Genomic DNA, 20,884 nt, shown 5'->3' with positions numbered 1-20,884 from the left:
TACCTCAGCCATAGGTTCTATAAAGTATGTCATGCTGTGTACCAAACATGTTGTGTACCTTGCCATGAGTTTAGCAAGGGGGTACAATAGTGATCCAGGAATAGATCCCTGGATAGTGGTCAAAATTATCCTTAACTGCCTTAAAGAGGACTAAGGAAATGTTTCTCGGTTATGGAGGTGATAAAGAGTTCTTCGTAAAGAGTTACGTCGATCCAAGCTTTAACACTGATCTAGATGACTCTAAGGTCTCAATCTAGATACGTATTGAACGTGGGAGCAATTAGCTAGAGTAGCTTCATGTAGAGCATTGTAGACATAGACATTTGCAAAATACATACAGAACTGAATGTGGAAGACCCATTGACTAAACTTCTCTCACAAGCAAAACATGATCACACCTTAGTACGCTTTGGGTGTTAATCACATAGCAATGTGAACTAGATTATTGACTCTAGTAAACCCTTTGGGTGTTTGTCATGGAATTGTCACGTCAGATGTCCTAGTGAAAGGACTTAGTCGTGGAGCCATCACAACTAGGAAGCTTAAAGGGGTTAATCGGGACAAAGGACACGAGGTTTATACTGGTTCGGCCCCTTACGGAGAAGGTAAAAGCCTACGATCCAGTTTTGAGTGGGATTGCTTATGACTCGATAACTAGGGAGCGGAATCGCTTGACCTAGCTCTCGATCTGATGTTACTTGCCCTGAACCGCCACCGGGTCGTCCCTTTATATATAGAGGTCGATGCCCAGCAGCTCATAGAGTCCCAGCCGGCTCATAAACAGTGTCCGGCTCGGTCTCTTAACTATTCTTGCCTTACAATACAAGTCACGTACATATGACGGTTTATTACTACGAGCCTTAAGTCGCCTCTGGGCCTTGGGCCCTTAACTGAACCGCCATCTTCAACCTTGGTCTTTGGCTTCAAGAATACTTGTAGGTATAACCCGGCCCCTCTTGGGCGGGTCATACCAATAGTTATATCCCCAACATTAGGCCCTACATTGATTTGGACTGGTTCATGTCAATCTTCAACACTTCAGAAAAAATCTTCTGCCCTTTACTTATGAAATTTTAGTAACCCACCATGACGTCATCCTCTGGATTTGGTAACCCGCCATGACATCATCCTCTGGATTTGGTAACCCGCCATGACATCACCTGCCATAAATGCACGTTTTGTTCAATGCATCCCAACTGGATCTTTATCTTGATGACTGATAACCCACAAGTATAGGGGATCGCAATAGTTTTCGAGGGTAGAGTATTCAACCCAAATTTGTTGATTCGACACAAGGGGAGCCAAAGAATATTCTCAAGTATTAGCAGCTGAGTTGTCAATTCAACCACACCTGGAAACTTAGTATCTGCAGCAAGGTGTTTAGTAGCAACGTAATATGATAGTGGTGGTAACGGTAACAAAAGTAAAGACAGCAAAAGTAATGTTTTTGGTATTTTTGTAGTGATTGTAACAGTAACAACGGAAAAGTAAATAAGCGAGAACCAGTATATGGAAAACTCGTAGGCACCGGATCAATGATGGATAATTATGCCGGATGTGGTTCATCATGTAACAGTCATAACATAGGGTGACACAGAACTAGCTCCAGTTCATCAATGTAATGTAGGCATGTATTCCGAATATAGTCATACGTGCTTATGGAAAAGAACTTGCATGACATCTTTTGTCCTACCCTCCCGTGGCAGCGGGGTCCTATTGGAAACTAAGGGATATTAAGGCCTCCTTTTAATAGAGAACCGGAACAAAGCATTAGCACATAGTGAATACATGAACTCCTCAAACTAAGGTCATCACCGGGAGTGGTTCCGATTATTGTCACTTCGGGGTTGCCGGATCATAACACATAGTAGGTGACTATAGACTTGCAAGATAGGATCAAGAACTCACATATATTCATGAAAACATAATAGGTTCAGATCTGAAATCATGGCACTCGGGCCCTAGTGACAAGCATTAAGCATAGCAAAGTCATAGCAACATCAACCTCAGAACATAGTGGATACTAGGGATCAAACCCTAATAAAACTAACTCGATTACATGATAAATCTCATCCAACCCATCACCGTCCAGCAAGCCTACGATGGAATTACTCACGCACGGCGGTGAGCATCATGAAATTGGTGATGGAGGATGGTTGATGATTACGACAGCGACGAATCCCCTCTCCGGAGCCTCGAACAGACTCCAGATCAACCCTCCCGAGAGAGATTAGGGCTTGGCGGCGGCTCCGTATCGTAAAACGCAATGATTTCTTCTCTCTGATTTTTTTTCTCCCTGAAGGCCAATATATGGAGTTGGAATTGGCGTCAGAGGGCCACCAGGGGGCCCACGAGGTAGGGGGCGCGCCCAGGGGGCACCCACCACCCTCGTGGACAGGGTGTGGGCCCCCTGGTCTTCTTCTTTGGCGAGGATTTTTTTATTAATTATCCTAAGATATTCCATGGATTTCAGGTCGTTCCGAGAACTTTTATTTTCTGCACACACAAAAAACACCATGGCAATTCTGCTGAAAACAGCATCAGTCCGGGTTAGTTCCATTCAAATCACACAAGTTAGAGTCCAAAATAAGGGCAAAAGTGCTTGGAAAAGTAGATACGACGGAGACGTATCAACTCCCCCAAGCTTAAACCCTTGCTTGTCCTCAAGCAATTCAGTTGACAAACTGAAAGAGAAAAAGAAAAACTTTTACAAACTCTATTTGCTCTTGTTGTTGTAAACATGAAAAGCCAGCATTCAAGTTTCAGCAAATATTATGAACTAACCATACTCACAATAACACAAAGGTCTCACAATTACTCATATCAATAGCATAATCAGCTAGCGAGCCATAATAGCAAAACTCGGATGACAACACTTTCTCAAAATAATCATAACATGATATAACAAAATGGTATCTCGCTAGCCCTTTCTGAGACCGCAAAACATAAATGCAGAGCACCTTCAAAGATCAAGGACTGACTAAACATTGTAATTCATGGTAAAAGAGATCCAGTCAAGTCATACCCAATATAAACCAATTATAATGAATGTAAACGATAGTGTGCTCTCCAGCGGGTGCTTTTTAATAAGAAGGGTGATGACTCAACATGAAAGTAAATAGATAGGCCCTTCGCAGAGGGAAGCAGGGATTTGTAGAGGTGCCAGAGCTCGGTTTTAAAATAGAGATTGAATAACATTTTGAGCGGCATACTTTTGCTGTCAACGCAACAACTATGAGATGACGATATCTTCCATGCTAAACAAATTATAGGCGGTTCCCAAACAGAATGGTAAAGTTTATACTCCCCCTCCTCCACAAGCATCAATCCATGGCTTGCTCGAAACAACGAGTGCCTCCAACATTCAACGGGTCCCAGGGGAGTTTTGTTTGCAATTATTTTGATTTAGTTTGCATAAAGCATGGGACTGGGCATCCCGGTGACCAGCCATTTTCTCGTGAATGAGGAGCGGAGTCCACTCCTCTTGAGAGTAACCGCCTAACACGGAAGATAAGGACAGTGCTAGTTGAAACATGAGCTGCTCGAGTATACAAAACAGAATTTCATTTGAAGGTTTGGAGTTTGGCACATACAAATTTACTTGGAACGGCAGGTAAATACCGCATATAGGAAGGTATAGTGGACTCATATGGAACAACTTTGCGGTTTAAGGAGTTTGGATGCACAAGCAGTATTCCCGCTTAGTACAGGTGAAGGCTAGCAAAAGACTGGGAAGTGACCAACTGGGAGAGCGACAACAGTCATAAACATGCATCAAATTAATTTACACCGAATACAAGCATGAGTAGGATATAATCCACCATGAACATAAATATCGTGAAGGCTATGTTGATTTGATTCAACTACATGCGTGAACATGTGCCAAGTCTAGTCACTCAATTCATTTAAAGGAGGATACCATCCCATCATACCACATCATAATCATTCTAATAGCATGTTGGCACGCAAGGTAAACCATTATAACTCATAGCTAATCAAGCATGGCACAAGCAACTATAATCTCTAGATGTCATTGCAAATATGCTTATTTCATAATAGCTAACTCAGGAACGATGAATCGTCATATTTACAAAAACAAGAGAGGTCGAGTTCATACCAGCTTTTCTCATCCCAATAAGTCCATCATATATCATCATTATTGCCTTTCACTTGCACGACCGAACGATGTGAATAATAATAGGAGTGCACGTGCATTGGACTAAGCTGGAATCTGCAAGCATTCAACTCAAGAGAGAAGACAAGTAATATGGGCTCTAAGTTAAATAAACAATCATGCATATAAGAGCCACTAAGCATTTTCAATATGGTCTTCTCTGACCCCCAAAGAAAGGAAAAGAAAAACTATTTACACGGGAAAGCTCCCAACAAGCAAAAGAAGAACGGGAAATATTTTTGGGTTTTCCTTTTTAATTACTACAGCAAAGAAATAAACTACTACTAATTTTTTTGGTTTTCTTAAAGTTTATTAAACACACAAGAAGAAAGCAGGAAAAAGAAAATAATCTAGCATGGATATTACAGTGAAAGAGTATGAACACCGACATCTAGCAATGAGTGTGTGTAAACATGAATGTAATGTCGGTGGGAAATACGTACTCCCCCAAACTTAGGCTTTTGGCCTAAGTTGGTTTATTGCCAAGGATGGCCTGGCGGATACCTGTAAGTGAAGCTAGGGTCATACTGTGATGCAGCGGCTATTGCCTCCTGAGCTGCCACTGGCTGGCAGCCTCCTCTGGATCCCAAGAATAAACAGATAGTCGTGGAGGCTCATCTTGTGGCTCCGGTTCCGGGGAGGGTGCAGGATTTCGATAGGCTTGAATGGCCGCCCACGGAACGATGTGAGGACCTGCAGACAAGTTAAACAAAGAGGGATCAGGCAAAGTAATAGTCTCAGGGTGATGTTTATCAAAGTACAATTTATATTTGAGTTCCCCTTCACAACTCTTAACAAGAAAGTCATGCGCTCTCATACTCCTATAATCTAAATAAGCATGGGGCACCGATGTTTCCTCTTTCTCATCATGCCTAATAGGTATTTCAAAATGTTCAGCTAGGCGTGAGGAATAAATGCCTCCAAAGATGGGGCCCTTAGTACGGTTCAGACTTAATCGTCTAGCAACAATTCCACCCATACTAACAGAGTTATTGCAGTATAAACCATGGAGCAAAATCATAACATTAGGAATACTAAGGTTTCCACAGTTTCCGCGACCTATCAAGCAACAACTAGCAAATAAGGCAAAGTAGCATAAAACAGGAAAATGTATGCTAGTACTTCTTGCATCAGAAACCTTCCTGGTTTCTCCCACCGTGATAGTGTTAATAAAGGCTTCTACCTCGTTACGGTGTGGTTCATCCAAGGTGCCCTCAAAAGGTATTTTGTAAACCTCACAGAATTCAGCTAGTGGCATCCTCTTAACAACGTCATATAAATGAAATTCTACTGATGGAGGTGAATTCTTAGGGAAAAAGTAGAAATTATGCACAAAAGTATTTGTGAGTAAGAGATACTGATGACGTTGGTCGCGGAGGAAGTCGGTGAGGCCAGCATTCTCAATTAACAAACAGAAATCTTCATAAATCCCAGCTCTCCTCAAGAAGTCATCGGAAGGCCATTCACACGGCCGGACCTCCGCGGTGCGAGGCAAATTAAATTTGGGCTTCTGTTCTTCTTCCTTTTGTTTTTCCTTCGAACTCCGGCTCGACGAGCCCCTCAAAAGTCTCTTCATTATTTCTGAAACAATCTGAAATTTTTAGTAACTTCAAATAAAAGTGAACCAACTTCAATAAAATTGATAGCAACAACCCCTACAAGTGCCTAGAGCTTAAATCAAGCATTGGAACTACTTGGAACCATATAAATTTGACATGCAAGCTCAAGAACATGGTCACCTATGCAGCACAAATTTGCAATGAATAAAGCACTAGAACAAAAACTAATTGGACCAATGGAGGAGTCACATACCAAGGAACAATCTCCCCAAGCAGTTTTGCGAGAGGTGCTTTGAGCAAGGAGATCAAAAATCATAGCAACAGGGGCTGGAACTCGTGCTTGAGTTGGTTTTTCGTGTTTGTGTGAGGCAGAGGAAGAAGATGGGTGCAGGAATAAGTGGAGGAGGGCCACCATGGGCCCACGAGGCAGGGGGTGCCCAGGGGGGTAGGGCGCGCCCTCCACCCTCGTGGCCAGGTGGCAGCTCCCCCCCGCGGTGATTTTTGCACAATAAATTCTTAAATATTCCCGAAAAAACATATTAAATTGGCATGGCATTCTGAGGACTTTTATTTTCGGGATATTTTTATATTGCACGAATAAGTCAGGAAACAGACAGAAAAATACTATTTTACTTTATTTCTACTAAATAACAGAAAACATAAAGAGGGTACAAAAGATTGTGCTTCCAGTTTCATCCATCTCATGTTCATCAAAAAGAATCCACTAACAAGGTTGATCAAGTCTTGTAATGAGCTCATTCTGATTAACACGGAATCGGAGACATTTCGAATAGCACTAAGTTACCTCAACGGGGATATGAAAATCCCCAACAATAAGAATATCATACTTTTTCTTGACAGTAGGGAGAGGAAATTCAAAACCTCCAAATATAATTGATGGAATTTTTCCAATAGAGTTGATACTGTAAACTTGAGGTTGTTTCCTCGGAAAGTGTACCGTGTGCTCATTGCCATTAACATGAAAAGTGACATTGCCTTTGTTGCAATCAATAACAGCACCTGCAGTATTAAGGAAAGGTCTTCCAAGAATAATAGACATACTATCATCCTCAGGAATATCAAGAATAACAAAGTCTGTTAAAATAGTAACGTTTGCAACCACAACAGGCACATCCTCACAAATACCGACAGGTATAGCAGTTGATTTATCAGCCATTTGCAAAGATATTTCAGTAGGTGTCAACTTATTCAAGTCAAGTCTATGATATAAAGAGAGAGGCATAACACTAACACCGGCTCCAAGATCACATAAAGCAGTTTTAACATAATTTCTCTTAATGGAGCATGGTATAGTAGGTACTCCGGGATCTCCAAGTTTCTTTGGTATTCCACCCTTAAAAGTATAATTAGCAAGCATGGTGGAGATTTCAGCTTCAGGTATCTTTCTTTTATTAGTAATAATATCCTTCATATACTTAGAATAAGGATTTGTTTTGAGCACATCAGTTAATCGCATACGCAAAAAGATAGGTCTAATCATTTCAGCAAAGCGCTCAAAATCCTCATCATCCTTTTTCTTGGATGGTTTCGGAGGAAAAGGCATGGGTTTTCGAACCCATGGTTCCCTTTCTTTACCATGTTTCCTAGCAACGAAGTCTCTTTTATCATAACGTTGATTCCTTGATTGTGGGCTATCAAGATCAACAGCAGGTTTAGCTTCTACATCATTATCATTACTAGGTTGAGCATCAACACGAACATTATCGTCAACATTATCACTAGGTTCATGTTCATCACCTGACTGCATTTCAGCATCAGAAATAGGAATATCATTTGGATTCTCAGGTGGTTCAGCAATAGGTTCACTAGAAGTTTGCAAAGTCCTATCATTTTTCTTTTTCCTCTTTTTAGAAGAACTAGGTACATCAATATCATTTCTCTGAGAATCTTGCTCGATTCTCTTAGGGTGGCCTTCAGGATACAAAGGTTCCTGAGTCATTCTACCAGTTCTAGTAGCCACTCTAACAGCATAATCATTTTTCTTGCTATTCATTTCATCAAGCACTTATTTTTGAGCTTTAAGTACTTGTTCTACTTGAGTGGTAACCATAGAAGCATGTTTGCTAACAAGTTTAAGTTCACCTCTAATATCAGCCATATAATCACCCAAGCGTTTAATCATATAGGCATCTTGTTTTAATTGTCTACCAAAATAAGCATTAAAGTCATCTTGCTTAAACATAAAGTTATCGAACTCATCCAGGCACCGACTAGCAATTTTAGTAGGAGGGACTTCAGCTTTATCATATCTATAGAGAGAATTTACCTTTACTACCTGTGTCGGGATATCGGGAGGTTCTTCAGTAGAGATCATATACTTCTTCAACATGCAGTAGATTAAGACCGTGTATTTCTTCAATAGGAGGTAAATTCTTAACATCTTCATCTTTAATACCTTTTTCTTTCATAGATTTCTTTGCCTCTTGCATATCTTCAGGACTGATAAATAGAACACGTCTCTTCTTTGGAGTTGGTTTAGGAATAGGCTCAATAATTGGCTCAGAAATTGGCTCAGAAGCTGGCTCGGAAGGTGCCCAATTATTTTCATTTGTCAACATATTGTTCAATAGAATTTCAGCTTCATCCGGTGTTCTTTCCCTGAAAAGAGAACCAGCACAACTATCCAGGTAATCTCTGGAAGCATCAGTTAGTCCATTATAAAAGATATCAAGTATTTCAGGTTTCTTAAGAGGATGATCAGGCAAAGCATTAAGTAACTTGAGAAGCCTCCCCAAGCTTGTGGGAGACTCTCTTCTTCAATTTGCACAAAGTTATATATTTCCCTCAAGGCTGCTTGTTTCTTATGAGCAGGGAAATATTTAGCAGAGAAGTAATAAATCATATCCTGGGGACTTTGCACACAACCAGGATCAAGAGAATTAAACAATATCTTAGCATCACCCTTTAATGAGAACGAAAATATTTTGAGTAAATATAGGTAGCGCGATCTCTCATTATTAGTAAACAGGGCAGCTATATCATTCAACTTAGTAAGATGTGCCACAACAGTTTCAGATTCATAGCCATAGAAAGGATCAGATTTGACCAAAGTAATTATATCTGGATCAACAGAAAAATCATAATAATCCTTATTGGGAACACAAATAGGTGAAGTAGCAAAAGCAGGGTCAGGTCTCATTCTATCTCTAAAAGATTCTTTACTCCATTTAACTAGCAACCTCTTAAGTCCATATCTATCCTGGCAAGCAAGGATAGCTCCAGAAGATTCTGCATCAAAAAGATAACCTCCAGGAATAGGAGGCATATTTTCATCATCACTCTCATCATTGTATTCGGGTGCAATAATTTCTCTTTCTCTAGACCTAGCAATTTGCTCATCAAGAAATTCACCAAGGGGCACCGTAGTATCAAGCATAGAAGTGGTTTCATCATAAGTATCACGCATAGCAGAAGTGGCATCATCAATAACATGCGACATATCAGAATTCATAGCAGTAGCAGGTTTAGGTGTCGCAAGCTTACTTATAACAGAAGGAGAATCTAGTGCAAGGCTAGATGGCAGTTTCTTACCTCCCCTCGTAGTTGAGGGCAAAATCTTGGTCTTAGCGTCTTTCAAGTTCTTCATACTGTCCAGCAGATATAAATCCCAAGTGACTCAAAGAATAGAGCTATGCTCCCCGGCAACGGTGCCAGAAAAAGGTCTTGATAACCCACAAGTATAGGGGCTCGCAACAGTTTTCGAGGGTAGAGTATTCAACCCAAATTTGTTGATTCGACACAAGGGGAGCCAAAGAATATTCTCAAGTATTAGCAGCTGAGTTGTCAATTCAACCACACCTGGAAACTTAGTATCTGCAGCAAGGTGTTTAGTAGCAAAGTAATATGATAGTGGTGGTAACGGTAACAAAAGTAAAGACAGCAAAAGTAATGTTTTTGGTATTTTGTAGTGATTGTAACAGTAACAACGGAAAAGTAAATAAGCGAGAACCAGTATATGGAAAACTCGTAGGCACCGGATCAATGATGGATAATTATGCCGGATGTGGTTCATCATGTAACAGTCATAACATAGGGTGACACAGAACTAGCTCCAGTTCATCAATGTAATGTAGGCATGTATTCCGAATATAGTCATACGTGCTTATAGAAAAGAACTTGCATGACATCTTTTGTCCTACCCTCCCGTGGCAGCGGGGTCCTATTGGAAACTAAGGGATATTAAGGCCTCCTTTTAATAGAGAACCGGAACAAAGCATTAGCACATAGTGAATACATGAACTCCTCAAACTAAGGTCATCACCGGGAGTGGTTCCGATTATTGTCACTTCGGGGTTGCCGGATCATAACACATAGTAGGTGACTATAGACTTGCAAGATAGGATCAAGAACTCACATATATTCATGAAAACATAATAGGTTCAGATCTGAAATCATGGCACTCGGGCCCTAGTGACAAGCATTAAGCATAGCAAAGTCATAGCAACATCAATCTCAGAACATAGTGGATACTAGGGATCAAACCCTAACAAAACTAACTCGATTACATGATAAATCTCATCCAACCCATCACCGTCCAGCAAGCCTACGATGGAATTACTCACGCACGGCGGTGAGCATCATGAAATTGGTGATGGAGGATGGTTGATGATGACGACGGCGACGAATCCCCCTCTCCGGAGCCCCGAACGGACTCCAGATCAGCCCTCCCGAGAGAGATTAGGGCTTGGCGGCGGCTCCGTATCGTAAAACGCAATGATTTCTTCTCTCTGATTTTTTTCTCCGCGAAGGCCAATATATGGAGTTGGAGTTGGCGTCGGAGGGCCACCAGGGGGCCCACGAGGTAGGGGGGCGCGCCCAGGGGGGCGCGCCCCCACCCTCGTGGACAGGGTGTGGGCCCCCTGGTATTCTTCTTTGGCGAGGATTTTTTATTAATTATCCTAAGATATTCCGTGGAGTTTCAGGTCGTTCCGAGAACTTCTATTTTCTGCACAAAAAACAACACCATGGCAATTCTGCTGAAAACAGCGTCAGTCTGGGTTAGTTCCATTCAAATCACACAAGTTAGAGTCCAAAACAAGGGCAAAAGTGTTTGGAAAAGTAGATACGACGGAGACATATCAATGACCATCCCGAAAATCGAGGTGTCCATGTAGTTGGATAACTTTATGTTTTCGGCCTCCTTGTTTTTCGTGCTCTTTTAGTGGTCCTTCCTTATAAATAGACCCGACTAGGTCTTTCTTCATTCTTCCCTTTCTTCATCTTCTTCCTCTCGCCCCCAACTGTCGCTCGAGCTCCGCCGCCGCTGCAGCGCACCTTGTCTCCGTCAACCTTGGCCGCTGCATCGACTTGAATCCGACCAGAGAACGGCGGCGCCCCTCTGCAACAGATCTGCCGCTGTAAGTTTTGCCCTTTCTGCATCTCAGATCCAATGCTAGGGTTCGCAAGTTCTTCTGTACAGTACGAAGTTCATCTCGGTTTCTTCATGCTTCTTCTACCGCGGCCTCTTTTGATCCAACAATAGCATAGAACTCATCCGGTAGCTGTTTTGCATCCATTTTAGGCACTAGCAGATCCTTTTTGTTCGTAAGGAAGCCTCACTAGAACGCATGAACTCCTCTGTACCATGTTTTTAGGTCTAGAATTTTTTTCTTTTTTGAACAACCATTTGATAAAAAATAATAGGTGTAGTTTGTGAAACTTGTTTATGCAACCCTTAGGCAAAAATCTGAATTTGTTAGATCCATCTAGCCATGGCGACTCTTATCACTGGCTTTAAAGAGGCAATGCTCAATTGATAACCTTGACCACCCATTGCGGTTTAAACAGCTTTAACGGCTTATAGAGCCTATGGCGGCTTAAATAATCTTGACATAATTATCCTTATACCATTAGGACCCTTCATAAGTGATACGTCTCCAACGTATCTATAATTTATGAAGCATTCATGCTATTTTATTATCTATTTTGAATGTTTATGGGCTTTATTATACACTTTTATATTATTTTTGGGACTAACCTATTAACTGGAGGCCCAGCCCATATTGCTGTTTTATTGCCTATTTCAGTATTTCGAAGAAAAGGAATATCAAACGGAGTCCAAATGGAATGACACCTTTGGCAGCATGATTTTTGGAACGAACGTGATCCGGGAGACTTGGAGTACAAGCCAGGGAAGCTTCGAGCAGGCCAGGAGATAGGAGGGCACGCCCACCCCCCTGGGCGCGCCCTCTTGTGCGCCCCTTGAGGCTCCCCTAACTGACTTCTTTCGCCTGTATATTCCCATATACCCTAAAACAATTGAATACGAAGATAGATCGGGAGTTCCGCCGCCACAAGCCTCTGTAGCCACGAAAAACCTCTCGGGAGCCCGTTCCGGTACCCTGTCGGAGGGGGGATCCCTCACCAGTGGCCATCTTCATCATCCTAGCGCTCTCCATGACGAGGATGGAGTAGTTCACCCTCGGGGCTGAGGGTATGTACCAGTAGCTATGTGTTTGATCTCTCTCTCTCTCTCTCTCTCGTGTTCTCTCTATGGCACGATCTTGATGTATTGCGAGCTTTGCTATTATAGTTGTATCTTATGATGTTTCTCCCCCTCTACTCTCTTGTAATGGATTGAGTTTTCCCTTTGAAGTTATCTTATCGGATTGAGTCTTTAAGGATTTGAGAACACTTGATGTATGTCTTGCCGTGTTTATCTGTGGTGACAATGGGATATTCACGTGATCCACTTGATGTATGTTTTGGTGATCAACTTGCGGGTTCCGCCCATGAACCTATGCATAGGGGTTGGCACACGTTTTCGTCTTGACTCTCTGGTAGAAATTTTGGGGCACTCTTTGAAGTACTTTGTGTTGGTTGAATAGATGAATCTGAGATTGTGTGATGCATATCGTATAATCATGCCCACGGATAGTTGAGGTGACAATGGAGTATCTAGATGACATTAGGGTTTTGGTTGATTTGTGTCTTAAGGTGTTATTCTAGTATGAACTCTTGAATAGATCGATCTGAAAGAATAACTTTGAGGTGGTTTTGTACCCTACCATAATCTCTTCGTTTGTTCTCCTCTATTAGTGGCTTTGGAGTGACTCTTTGTTGCATGTTGAGGGAGTGTTATATGATCTATCTATGTTATTATTGTTGAGAGAACTTGCACTATTGAAAGTATGAACCCTACGCCTTGTTTCCTATCATTGCAATACCGTTTGCGCTCACTTTTATCATTAGTTACCTTGCTGTTTTTATAATTTCAGATTACATAAACCTATATCTATCAGCCATATTGCACTTATATCACCATCTCTTCGCCAAACTAGTGCACCTATACAATTTACCATTGTATTGGGTGTGTTGGGGACACAAGAGACTCTTTGTTATTTGGTTGCAGGGTTGCTTGAGAGAGACCATCTTCATCCTACGCCTCCCACGGATTGATAAACCTTAGGTCATCCACTTGAGGGAAATTTGCTACTGTCCTACAAACCTGTGCACTTGCAGGCCCAACAACGTCTACAAGAAGAAGGTTGTGTAGTAGACATCAAGCTCTTTTCTGGCGCCGTTGCCGGGGAGGTGAGTGCTTGAAATTATATCTTTAGATCTTGCAATCAAATCTTTTTGTTTCTTGTTTTATCACTAGTTTAGTTTATAAAATAAAACTACAAAAAATGGAATTGAGTTTGCCTCATACGCTTTATCTTTTTAATATCTTTCGTGAGAATGATGAAAGAAAAATTGTGCTCAAGTGCTAGAAGAAGAATGCATTAAAATGTTAGGTACTAGATCTTTGTATGATGAGCATGACTACAATGTTGTTAGTATGAATTCCTTGAATATCCATGATGCTAATGATATGCAAAGCCACAAGCTTGGGGAAGCTATGTTTGATGAAGATGATATTTTTTATCCCCCAAGTCTTGATGAGCAAACTTATTATGATGAAAGCATGCCTCCTATTTATGATGATTATATTGATGAAAGTGGGTTTGGAAGAGTGTCAACTTTAGGAAGTAGTGATCCCACTATTTTGGAGGATGTTGAATCTTATTGTGATGAACATGAAAGTGGATTTGGAAGAGTGTCAACTTTATTTTGTGATGATTCCACTATTTTGGAAGAGGTTCCAATTGATTATGAGAACAAAGTTGCTATCTATGATGATTATTGTGATGACTTGTATGCTATTAGGAATAATGATAACCATGAAACTTGTCATCATGATTTTAGTTTTCAATTGGATTATGCCTCACATGATAATTATTTTGTTGATTTGCTCCCACTACCATTCATGAGAAGAAATTTGCTTATGTGGAGAGTAGAAAATTTTCTATGCTTGTAGATCATGAAAAGAATGCTTTAGGTGCTGGTTATATTGTTGAATTCATTCATGATGCTACTGAAAATTATTATGAGAGAGGAACATATGCTTGTAGGAATTGTAATAGTATCAAGTTTTCTCTCTATGTGCTTAAAATCTTGAAGTTATGTTTGTTTTGCCTTCCTATGCTAGTTGATTATTGTTGCCATAAGTTGTTTGCCCACAAAATCCCTATGCATAGGAAGTGGGTTAGACTTAAATGTGCTAGTCATATGCTTCATGATGCTCCTGTTATGTTTCAATTCTTATCTTTTATGTGAGCATCATTGTCATCATCATGCCTAGCTAGAAAGGCATTAAAGAAAAGCGCTTGTTTGGAGACAACCCAATATTTACCCTTACTGTTTTGTGTGTCCACATGATTATGCTACTCTAGTAATCATGTTTTATAGCTTTTGTTTCAATAAAGTGCCAAGTAAGACCTTTAGGATAGCTTACGGTGATAGTTGTGTTGATCCTGCTGAAAATCAGAAACTTTTTCACCCAGTAAATTAGTTTTGCTAATTCACAGAAACGTGTTTTTGATCTGATTCTTTTTGCTCTGGATTGGTACACAATTTCTTAGGACTTCCTAATTTGGTAGGATTTTTGGAGTTCCATAAGTATACGTTTGATACAGATTACTACAGACTGTTCTGTTTTTGACAAATTATGTTTTCTTTGTGTTATTTGCTTATTTTGATGAATCTATGAGTAGTATCGGAGGGTATGAACCATAGAGAAGTTGGAATACAGTAGATATTACACCAATATGAATTTAGAATGAGTTAACTACAGTACCTAAGTGGTGGTTTTATTTTCTTATACTAACGGAGCTTACGAGTTTTCTGTTGAGTTTTGTGTTGTGAAGTTTTCAAGTTTTGGGTAAAGATTTGATGGACTATGGAATAAGGAGGGTCAAGATCCTAATCTTGGGGATGCCCAAGGCACCCCAAGGTAATATTCAAGGACAACCAAGAGCCTAAGCTTGGGGATGCCCCGGAAGGCATCCCCTCTTTCGTCTTCGTTCATCGGTAACTTTACTTGGAGCTATATTTTTATTCACCACATGATATGTGTTTTGCTTGGAGTGTCATTTTCTTTGATTAGTATTTGCTTAATGTTATTTATAATAATGTTTTGCATCTTTATTTTCAATAAAAATGTCAAGGATAGCCTTTACCATGCTTATTTTGCTAGTATACATGTTGCTGTTTGAAAACAGAAAGTTTACCGCTGTTGCAAAAATTCCCTAGGAAAGTCAGAGAATGGTATAATGTTGAAACTTTTTTCATATTGAGATCTGAAAAATCTTCTGCAGTGTAGTATTTTTCTCATAATTTTTGGAGTTAGGGAAGTAAGATGAATCATCTTGACAGACTATACTGTTTTGGCAGATTGCTGTTATGTTTGCGTTGTTTGCATATGTTTGCTTGTTTAATGATTCTATTCAAGGATAGGAGTATTAAATATGCAGAGGCATTTAGTATGCAATGTTGAATAATAATTTTAGTGATTTGTTACAGTAGAAAATGATAAGGTTTTGCATTGGTTTATACTAACTTATCTCACGAGTTCTTGTTGAGTTTTATGTGGATGAAGTTTTTGAGAAATAGATAAAGTATGATATGAGAGGAATTAAGGTGACACAAAAGTTCAAGATTGGGGATGCCCAAGGCACCCAAAGATAATATTCCAAGAAGTCTCAAGCATCTAAGCTTGGGGATGCCCCATTAGGCATCCCACCTTTCTTCTTCAACAACTATCGGTTAGTATCGGTTGAACCTAAGTTTTTGCTTCTTCACATGAGTTGTGCTATCCTTGCAATATCATTTTATTTTTCTTTGCTTTATGCTTGAATAAAGTACTTAAGATCTGAAATTCTTAAATGAGAGAGAGTCTTCACATAGTTACATAATTATTTAGCTACTCATTGATCTTCACTTATATCGTTTTGGAGTAGTTTGTCATTTACTCGTATGCTTCACTTATATCCTATGAGTAAATGGTTGAATGAGTTGAATGTCATAAATCTGAAATTATATATGTCTCATTTTCTTATCCCATGGGGAGTAATGACTTCACATCTAAGAAGTAGAGGCTGTAAATTTATTGAAAGTTAGCAAGCATTGTATTGGTCATTTGAACAATTCATGAAAGAATATTGAAGGAAGAGAGATTTCACGTATAAATATACTATCTTAGACATCTTTTATAATTGTGAGCACTCATTAAGTATGACATGCTAAAGAGTTAATGTTGGACAAGGAAGACAACGTAATGGGTTATGTTTTCTCACATCTCAGTTAAATTATATTGTCATGGATCATTCAAACGTGTTGAGCTTGCCTTTTCCCCTCATGCTAGCCAAAATTCCTTGCACCAAGTAGAGATACTACTTGTGCTTCCAAATATCCTTAAACCCAGTCTTGCCATGAGAGTCCACCATACCTACCTATGGATTGAGTAAGATCCTTCAAGTAAGTTGTCATCGGTGCAAGCAATAAAAATTGCTCTCTAAATATGTATGATCTATTAGTGTGAAGAAAATAAGCTTTATAGGACCTTGTTATGGAAGCAATAAAAGCGACGGACTGCATAATAAAGGTCCATATACAAGTGGCAATATAAAGTGACGTTCTTTTGCATTAAGATTTTGTGCATCCAACCATAAAAGCGCATGACAACCTCTGCTTCCCTCTGCGAAGGGCCTATCTTTTACTTTATGTCTTCTACTTTATGCAAGAGTCAAGGTGATCTTCACCTTTCCCTTTCTCATTTTATCCTTTGGCAATCACCTCGTGTTGGAAAGATCCTGATATATATATCCAATTTGATGTAAGTTAGCATGAACTATTATTGTTGACATCACCCAAAGGTGAATACATTGGGAGGCAACACTATAAGCCCCTATCTTTCTCAGTGTCTGATTAAAACTCCATAACCATAAGTATTGCGTGAGTGTTAGCAATTGTAGAAGACTATATGATAGTTGAGTATGTGGAGTTTGCTAAATCAAAGCTCTGACATAGACCCTTCCTGAAAATAAGATTAATTGCAATTGTTTGATGACTGAGAATGAAGTTTGCTAGTTTTCAAGAAAGTTTATGGTCTATGCTTTAACATGTGAATTGCTTGTTACTTGATCGTGAGAAGTTTTATGAGATGAACTACTGTTATGACATATAATCTTGCTAGAAATGGTGATTGAAATTATCATTGATCAAACTTGTGCACCTTCTAGCATTCAAACTTCATAAATTCTTTCTTTTATCATTTACCTACTCGAGGACGAGCAGGAATTAAGCTTGGGGATGTTGATACCTCTCCAACGTATCTATAATTGATGAAGCATTCATGCTATTTTATTATCTGTTTTCAATGTTTATGGGCTTTATTATACACTTTTATATTATTTTTGGGACTAACCTATTAACCGGAGGCCCAGCCCATACTGCTATTTTATTGCCTATTTCAGTATTTCGAAGAAAAGAATATCAGAGTCCAAACGGAATGAAACCTTTAGCAACATGATTTTTGGAACGAACGTGATCCAGGAGACTTGGAGTACAAGCCAGGGAAGCTTCGAGGAGGCCAGGAGATAGGAGGGCGTGCCCACCCCCTGGGCGCGCCCCCCTGTCTCGTGGGCCCCTCGAGGCTCCCCCGATCGACTTCTTTCGCCTATATATTCCCATATACCCTAAAACCATCGAATACGAAGATAGATCGGGAGTTCCGCCGCCACAAGCCTCTGTAGCCACCAAAAACCTCTCGGGATCCCGTTCCGGCACCCTGCCGGAGGGGGGATCCCTCACCGGTGGCCATCTTCATCATCCCGGCGCTCTCCATGACGAGGAGGGAGTAGTTCACCCTCGGGGCTGAGGGTATGTACCAGTAGCTATGTGTTTGATCTCTCTCTCGTGTTCTCTCTATGGCACGATCTTGATGTATCGCGAGCTTTGCTATTATAGTTGGATCTTATGATGTTTCTCCCCCTCTACTCTCTTGTAATGGATTGAGTTTTCCCTTTGAAGTTATCTTATTGGATTGAGTCTTTAAGGATTTGAGAACACTTGATGTATGTCTTGTCATGTTTATCTGTGGTGACAATGGGATATTCACGTGATCCACTTGATGTATGTTTTGGTGATCAACTTGCGGGTTCCGCCCATGAACCTATGCGTAGGGGTTGGCACACGTTTTTGTCTTGACTCTCCGGTAGAAATTTTGGGGCACTCTTTGAAGTACTTTGTGTTGGTTGAGTAGATGAATCTGAGATTGTGTGATGCATATCGTATAATCATGCCCACGGATACTTGAGGTGACAATGGAGTATCTAGGTGACATTAGGGTTTTGGTTGATTTGTGTCTTAAGGTGTTATTCTAGTACGAACTCTTGAATAGATCGATCCGAAAGAATAAGTTTGAGGTGGTTTCGTACCCTACCATAATCTCTTCGTTTGTTCTCCGCTATTAGTGGCTTCGGAGTGACTCTTTGTTGCATGTCGAGGGATTGTTATATGATCTATCTATGTTATTATTGTTGAGAGAACTTGCACTAGTGAAAGTATGAACCCTACGCCTTGTTTCCTACCATTGCAATACCGTTTACGCTCACTTTTATCATTAGTTACCTTGCTGTTTTTATAATTTCAGATGACAAAAACCTATATATATCATCCATATTGCACTTGTATCACCATCTCTTCGCCGAACTAGTGCACCTATACAATTTACCATTGTATTGGGTGTGTTGGGGACACAAGAGACTCTTTGTTATTTGGTTGCAGGGTTGCTTGAGAGAGACCATCTTCATCCTACGCCTCCCACGGATTGATAAACCTTAGGTCATCCACTTGAGGGAAATTTGCTACTGTCCTACAAACCTATGCACTTGCAGGCCCAACAACGTCTACAAGAAGAAGGTTGTGTAGTAGACATCAATAAGCCGCCATCTTGAATATGCACCGTAATGGTTTTTCCTCTCCGGCTTAAATTTGAAGCGGTACTTTTACTCTGTCCTAGGCTTTCATCACAATGGCACCGAAAGCACACACTTCCTGCAATTGGGTTAAATCCATTGTCACAGACAGCACACTTGACGACTTTGTGAAGACCGGCTATCTGCCGAAGAAGGAAATCATGTCTTATCGTGCTCCTAACCCGAAGGAGGAATTTCATCATCCCAAAATGGGGGAAGTTATTGTTTTCACGGATCACATGGACTGGGGTTTCTCTCCACCCAGCTCAAAATTCTTCAGAGATGTGTTGCACTTCTTTGACCTTCGCCCACAAGACATGGGACCCAATTCCATGTCTAACGTCTGCAACTTCCAAGTATTCAGCGAAGTATATCTTGGAGAAGAGCCCAACATTTTACTCTTCAGAGAGCTATTCTACTTGAACCGGCAGAATGAGTGCGCTAGCGGCCAGAGCTTAGAACTTGGCGGTGTTTCGATCCAACATCGTAGGGACGTAATCTTTCCTTATGCCAACCCGCCGAGTCATCCCAAAGACTAGAATCAGACATGGTTTTATTGCCAAGACACCTCTCTGGCTGGTGAGAACTCTCTGCCCGGGTTTCGCACTCTATGTCTTGGGTCCAACCATCAGCTTCCTGACAAGATCACAACCGCCGAGCGCAAAACACTCGCCCCTACCATAGCTAAGATCAAGGCTCTTCTAGGGAATGGGTTAACTGGCATTGATTTAGTCCGGGTTTGGCTCGCCTGGTGGGTCATTCCATTGAGCTGCTGCCCCGGCTTAATGTGGTCCTACACAGGAAAATAGGATGACCCTCTGCGGCACAACCCTGATGACTTGCCTGAAGATGTCATTAATGATATGACGAAATCCCTTCTGAACGAGAGCCTAGAAGATTGTGGTAAGGTGGGCCTAGCCCCCTTCTGCAAAGCTAACCCAGCTCCAAAGGTAAGCCGTTCATCTGAACAAATTACTTTGGTTTTTCAATGTTTTTTCCCATACTCATACCTCTGCTAACTCTCACAGGCGGGTGACAAATTCTGGAAGGTCAAATACGACCATGAAGCTGCAAAGAGAGCCAGGAAGGCCAAGAAAGCCGCCAGGAAAGAGGCTGCCAAGAAGAAAGGCAAGAAAGCCACCGCCTTCGACTTGCTTCGGCTAGAAGATTATTCCGAGTCGGAGGTAGCCCTTGACTCTCTTGGCTCCTTTTTTAATCATCTTATTGACATTGATTATCAGTAGGACACAGGAGCCAGCTGTAACAAGGCTGAAGAGGTAACTATCATTTCCTCCGACTCCGAGCCTTTGCCAAGACAGAAAATCCGCAGAGTAACCCGGAAAGTAAGATTTTCACATCCCTTAGCTTATCAAGATTCTCAATTTCTTTTGAAACGACAGATTCATGAGAGCCGGAGGCAGACCCGGACTAACAAGGATGCAGAGCTCTCCTCCCTCTTGCCAAACACCCCAAAGAAGCGCCGGAACGAGGTCACCTCTGATTTAATTCTCTTTTATCCTTTGGTGGGTCTCACTCGTCAACCACTCAATTCTTCTGACTCGGATTATCAGGAAACTTTCCCTTCCTCCGGCGACTCAATGCAGTCCAATCTGCCGGCTTTCGAGACCGCACCAGGGTAATGATAACCTACTTATCCTGTATTCATTTCAATTCATTGCATTTGTACTAACCTTTTGATTTTATGAAGTGGACAAGCCAAGCCCAGCAAAAGGGTCAAGAAGAACAAGTCGGTTGAAGACACGGTCATGACCAAGCTAGTACTTGGAACAGCCACACCTAAATCGTCAACTCATGAGCCGCCACCTGAACCA

Source organism: Triticum aestivum, chromosome 6B (assembly GCF_018294505.1).
Source record: "Triticum aestivum cultivar Chinese Spring chromosome 6B, IWGSC CS RefSeq v2.1, whole genome shotgun sequence".
Classification (NCBI taxonomy): Eukaryota; Viridiplantae; Streptophyta; class Magnoliopsida; order Poales; family Poaceae; genus Triticum; species Triticum aestivum.
Note: the sequence above shows the minus strand (reverse complement) of the source record.